The following is a 6,367-nucleotide window of genomic DNA, read 5'->3' as shown; positions in this document are numbered from 1 at the left end:
GAGAGAGAGAGAGAGAGAGAGAGAGAGAGAGGGGTGGTTGTGAGCTGTCCACTGTGGGCGCTTGGTTCCACTGCAGGAACTGTGAGCTCTTAACCTCAGAGCCACTGCTCACTGGTGCTGATGATGTCAGGAGTATGCTCATGTGTACATGTGTATGCAGGAGCCCTCTTCTTTTCCAGGTCCTTAGTTTTATATCTATCTGTGAGGCTCAGAGGGTGCCTCTTCCATAGTGGGAACTGTTATCTCTGGTACACAGTCTTAACTTTTTCTCAGGTTGAGCATCTGGAGACCACTCTCAGACTCTGTTCCATGCTTTGAGATCCTTCTGAAAACTTAGAAACTGTTCTCTTTCAAAGAGCCAGGCTGTGGCATTAAACACTTTTGTATAGGTCACTTCTTGGAGCAAGAGAGAGCAAGTATGAGGAAGGAGAGTTCGAGTCAGGCCCCAGAACTGCTTGCCACTGATGATGGAGAACAAGACCTTTAGCTCCGCTTCATCCTTTCTGTACATTACAGCATGCTTACAACTCCATGTTTTACATAAAACTACGGCACATAAAAGTAATGTAGCTAGCGCCAACTCTGAAATGTTAAACAAGACCAGCTCCAAGCCTGAAGTGAGACTTACAGAGATTATTTACTCTTCCTTCTGCTGGGCTACCAAGTGCTGGATTGGTGCCTGTCAGAGCTCACCAGGAGGGTCTACCCAGCCCCCTGCTCCGCCTCACACTGGATTCTTGGAGTCACATTTTTTTCCAGGGGTGTTGGTTGTCAATCTCAGCAAACACTGATACCTGTTGACAGGGAGTGTTTTGAAGGACTTGAGATTGTTAATTTTCTGAATTGTTGAGTTCTGGCTTCCTAGCTGAGGCAGTGACCTGTATTGATGTGTTTCTGATCCAAAGCCAGTCAGTTTTGTGGCTGCGAGTTTGTTCGAAGCCTTTCGGTAGAACAAAGCTACAGTTGTGGGTTTTTTTTTTCCTTTCCCCCTCCTCTTCTCTTTCCTTGGGTGAGCTGGAGGCCTCCTGTGCTGTTCAAGTGTCAGGCTTAGTCATGCTGCCAGGGCCCCAGCCCTGGCCTGTTTACTGGGGTTTTCTCCTGGATTTGCTGCGTGAAAGGGAAGGCATTCTCGCTGATCCGTTGCCCAGTGAGAGTCCCTTGGGCTCTGTAGGTGCATTTGTTTTCTTCCCAGGGAGCTCTGCTTTGGCAGTAGGTTCAACCTCAACATGAATGTCTGAACACACCCAAACATTGGTGAGAACTGCCTCAGATAACAGAGAACATTATGTGCACCTAGGTAGCCGTGCCACCTTTTTTTTTTTTTTTAAATGTGAGTACACTGTTACTGTCTTCAGACACACCAGAAGAGGGCATCAGATCCCATTACAGATGGTTATGAACCACCATGTGGTTACTGGGAATTGAACTCTGGACCTCTGGATGAATAGTCAGTGCTCTTAACCACTGAGCCATTTCTCCAGCCCGCTACCTTCTTTTTTTCTTTGTTTGTTTTAAATTTTTTTGGGGTGGGGGCAGGTCTCAAGACAAGTTTTCTCTGTGTAGCCCTGGCTGTCCTGGACCTCACTCTGTAGACCAGGCTGGCCTCAAACTCAGAAATCTGATTGCCTCTGCCTCCCAAGTGCTGGGTGTGCACCACCACTGCCCGGCTTGTTTGTTTTAATTGTTTTGGTATGTTTTTGAAATTGGAGAACACAGTTTTAAGCTTGGCCTAGCAGTGAGGACGTGGGATCTTGTGGGATCCTTGTCCTGGAAGGCTTGGACTATTGTTTGGCCAGGCCCCTGGAAGAGGGAGGGACCTTCAAGATTGCATCTCAGTCACCCAAGCCAGGCACTTAACACTGGCACCATCTCTTGGGCCCCACCTTGGAGATTTGGTTCTGAGGTAGGCTGGCAAGGCTGGTAGTCAGAAGTTTCAAGGCGCTTAGCTGTTTTATATATAGGTAAGGTTCTGGAACCAGGGAGGGGCCTTTCAGGTGTTTGTTTGTTTGTTTTTCAAGACAGTGTTTCTCTGTGTAGCCCTGGCTGTCCTGGACCTCACTCTGTAGACCACGCTGGCCTCGAACTCAGAGATCCACCTGCCTCTGCCTCCCAAGTGCTGGGATTAAAGGCTTGTGCCACCACCACCCGGCTTGGCCTTTCAGTTTTTATTTGTTGGTCAATTTGTTTTGAGAGGCTTCAAATAGGCAAGCCTTGAACTTGATATTTACCTTTGGGTGACCTTGATTGAACTCCTGATCCTCCTGCCTCCACCTCCTGTGCTCTAATTGTAGGCATGGGTTTTGTTCTTTTTCCTAAGTGTTCAGGTTTCATCAAGAACCTTTTCTCTCAATTAAGTCAAGAGAAAATATGGCTTTGCTTCTGTTTTATCTCTCAAAGTGCTTGAAAAGACAGGTTAAATTTGTTTTTGTTTAATCATGGGCATTTTTAGCTAACCAAAGTGGATAGAATAATATGAATTTGGGCTCCCGTCACCTCGTGATCTATGTCTAGAGTTAGGGTTTAATGAGAATTGTCTGGCTTCATTCTTTTTTTTTTTTTTTTTTTTGTTGCTGTTGCTACTGCTGAAGTACTTGGAAGAAAATTTAGATTGTGAGTCATTTTATTTCAACATACTTTCGAGTGTAGGAGAATAATCCATAATTTGTTATGCAGCTACAGTGCCAGTATGTCTGTTCATACCTCATTCCTCCAACTACCCCCCAACATTGGAAAGGCTTAGATGTCATCTAAGCCATGTATTCAAATATCCAAGATTGTTAGATGTTTGAATTAGGACCCCTAACATAGCTTATGCAGGGTTACACTTGGTTGTGGGGTCTCATGACTTGTTGGATTGTATAGTACCTCTGTCCCTTCCTTTCCCCCTTCTCTCCTCCTTCATCAATTTTTTTTTCCTCCGAGATATGGGTTTCTCTGTGTAGCCCAGGTAGTACTGGAACTCGCTTTGTAGACCAGGTTGGCCTGGTCTCAGAGATCCCCCTGTCTCTGCCTCGAAAGTGCTGGGTTAAAGGTTTGTATCACTGTCACTACCTGGCTCTCCTTTTTTTTAAACACACCCGACACTTGGGTCTTCAGAGCACTTTACACCCTGCTTGTCGCCTTGTGATGTCCACGAATTTGTCTCCATGCCCTGGAAGGGAAGTGAGCTATGGGATCATCTGCTGACTTCCAGCTACCTTTCCTGGGAACTCAGTGTGTAGAGGGAGGGTCTGTGCTCCTGAAGCCTGCTCAGCTTACCGTGGGGATGCTGCGGTCAAGCCTGGCTCACCGGGGTCAGCTGCTCCCTATCCTGTGACCTTCCACATCTGTCTTTTTGCTGTTTCTGGGTTATCATTAGGTGATCTTTGCTGAGATCAATCAAGGTCATGGTTTTTTTTCAAATTCTGTGATCATTTTTTTCTCCTAGATACAAGTGTCTGGACTTGTATTTAGCATGTACTGACTTCTCTGGGGACTTGTAAATGAGAAGTGAAAAAAAATGCAGTTAACTTTTATAGACTAGATAAGAATGGAGCAGGTATGTGTATTTCTATTTCCAGTGCTTTTTATTTATTTCCCTTCTTTCCACATTAACAAAAACAATCTTATTGTCACCAGAAGGTTTATAAAGCAAACAGTGTACAAAGTGTGCTTACTATATACAAACTGACAGCTTTGAATACAGTGTTGGTCTACAGAGGTGGCTCCGTGGTTTAACCAATCCAGAACTGAGTTCCGAGCAGGACTGAGTCTGGTGTTAGTGGTTGGCAGTCCCTGGGCATCTTGGATCCGCAGGTTTTCTCTGTGCAGAAGCAGGCATTGGAAGTGACTCAGTGCTGTTTGGCCTTGGGGTCTTCCGTGTCTGGGGCACTGTTGCCCCCCTACCTGAATTCAGTGGCAGTATATCAAGTGCTGAAGAATCCTGAGTTGTATCTTGAGATTATGTTTGCTTAGGTTTTGTTTTTTCTTCCCCCTCTCCCTTCTATTTTCTTTGATTAGATTGAACATGCTAAGCAAGGTCCTTGTAGTCTCAGTGGCACGGCCATGTTATGCCCAGAGGGAACAGTCGTGCCATAGCATAGGAGAGTAACGTCCAGGCTAATTCTGGGGTGCAGCACAAAGAACTCTAGAGAGAAAGCAGGAGCGACACAGTAAGTGTAGGGGTGCACTCACAAATTCTTCTCTGGTCCTGGCCTTCACTCTTATTCCGTTCTCCTGGTGCCTCCTGGTAGATGGGTTCTTTTTTGTTCTTGTTCCTTTTGTTTTGTTTTTGAGACAGGGTTTCTCTGTATAGCCCTGGCTGTCCTGGAACTCACTGTGTAGACCAGGTTGGCCTGGAACTTGGAGTTTTGCCTGTCTCTGCCTCCTGAGTGCTGACTAAAGGAGTGCATCACCACGAGTAACGATCTTATGCAAAATGACCTCTTATTCCCGCCTCCCAGAGCGTCTGTTTCCGGATATACACTGGATAGTATGTGTCTAACCGGTGATTTTTTGAGGAGAAGACAGCCCTGCCTTGCCTCTGCCTCTCTAGCACCAGGATCAAGGCTGTGTGCCGCCACACAGATCCTTGTCTGGTATTTGAAATCTTTATGAGCTATCTGAAATTGTGGTACTTCCTCTTTTCCCTGGGTATTTTTTTTTTTCAAGTTTTAAAGATACATGGGGATTCTCTTTAGAGACTATCCCCATGTATCTATCCTTTTCTTTAAAACCTGACCCAGTAGGGTTATAGGAATTCCGGCCCAAAGCTGTGTGTGAGGGACAATGGGGTTCCCTCAGTGACCCTTAAGTTTCTAATAGACTGTTGGAAAGTCTCCATCTTCTTGCTGAGATTGAGTTTTTATCAGGATGTTGGTCAAGCGAGGCCTAGAGCAGCGGTTCTCAGCCTTCCTCCTGCTGCCGCCCTTGACTACAGTCCCTCATCTTATGAGATTGAGTTCTTATCAGGATGTTGGTCAAGCGAGGCCTAGAGCAGTGGTTCTCAGCCTTCCTCCTGCTGCGGTCCTTGACTACAGTCCCTCATGTTGTGCTGGCCCCAATCGGAAAAGTACTTTCGCTGTTACTTTATAACTGCAATTTTGCTACGGTTATGAATTCTAATGTAAATAAATATTTTTGGAGCTAGAAGTTTGCCAAAGGGGTCGTGACCCACAGGTTGAGAACCACTGGCCTAATGTCTCAGGGAAAGAAAGCATGCCTGGCTTTAAGTATCTGAAAGACAGAAGGGAAAGTTAGAATTTGGAAAAACAGGCAGGATACATGGTAGAGATTGTGGACAGCTGTAGTGAGGGAGGGCTTCTGGAAAGAGGAAGTATAATATTTCTTTAAAGGGGTAATTCTTCCTCCCATCTCCTTAGTAATCTTCAGGTGAATCAGCTTTACTGGGGTGGGGTGGAGGAGAGGAGTCCTGGCCAGTGACTGACAGGTCCTGCCAGATTTACTCTCATTGGGAGGTGTGTTGGTGTGTTGGTGTGTTTCTTTATCAACTTGACACATCTAAAGTTATCTGAGAAGAAGGTATGACAACTGAGAGAATGCTCCCATTAGCAAGCCTCTGGGGCATTTTCTTGATTGTCAGTTGGTGTCAGGGGTCCAGCCTGCTTTGGTTAGTGCCATCCCTGGGCAAGTGGTCCTGGGGTACATAAGAAAGCAAACTGAGCAGGCCAGGAGGAGCAGTCAATAAGCAGCACTCCTCCAGTTCCTGCCTGGGCTTTCCTTGATGGTGAGCTTCAACCTGTAAGTCCAATATACTCTTCCACCTTGCAGGTTGCTTTGGTCCTCGTGTTTCCTCTCCGCAATAGAAAACAAGAGGAGATGATAGTGTATGTGAGTGTTCCATCTTTGGAGCAGATCAGAATGTCATGTCTCCATCCAGGGCCACAGGAGGCCCAAGACAGGGCACTTTTAGTGTTTTCCTTTCTGGTGTTATCAGGGTAACAGGAGGTGAGGTCCAAGCAGAATGTAAAGGATGGATCTATTTCATTTGCTTCCAGGGCTGCTAACCCCTTTCTAGCTATCTAACGGGAATCTTTTCCTTTTTTACTTCTTTAAAAAAAAAATCATTATTTTATGTGTATAGTGTTTTGTCTGTGTACCACATGCTTGCCTGCTGCCTGTTGAGATTGGAAGATGGTTCTGGGTCTCTTGGAACTTGAGTTACAGACAGGGGTGAGCCACCATGTGGGTGCTGGCAATCAAACCTGGGTCTTCTGGAAGCACAGCCAGTGCTCTTACCTGCTGAGCCATGGATCCTGCCCTCTGCTGGAATTATGATGTAAGCGCCCTCTGTGGTTCCCCCGCTCCCCCCCAGATCACTGTGCTCCCCCCAGATCACTGTGCTCCCCCAGATCACTGTGCTCCCCCA

General features: G+C 46.3%; 1 protein-coding gene across 7 annotated transcripts in view; it reads left to right on the top strand.

Moving 5' to 3' along the window:
• The window catches only part of Foxn3 (forkhead box N3), a 382,814-nt gene that overhangs the window by 181,596 nt on the left and 194,851 nt on the right, over positions 1–6,367 (top strand). The gene's annotated exons all lie outside the window — the stretch shown is intronic.

This window comes from Mastomys coucha, unplaced genomic scaffold (genome assembly GCF_008632895.1).
Source record: "Mastomys coucha isolate ucsf_1 unplaced genomic scaffold, UCSF_Mcou_1 pScaffold6, whole genome shotgun sequence".
Lineage (NCBI taxonomy): Eukaryota > Metazoa > Chordata > Mammalia > Rodentia > Muridae > Mastomys > Mastomys coucha.
Note: the sequence above shows the minus strand (reverse complement) of the source record. Positions and strands in the feature narration are given on the sequence as shown.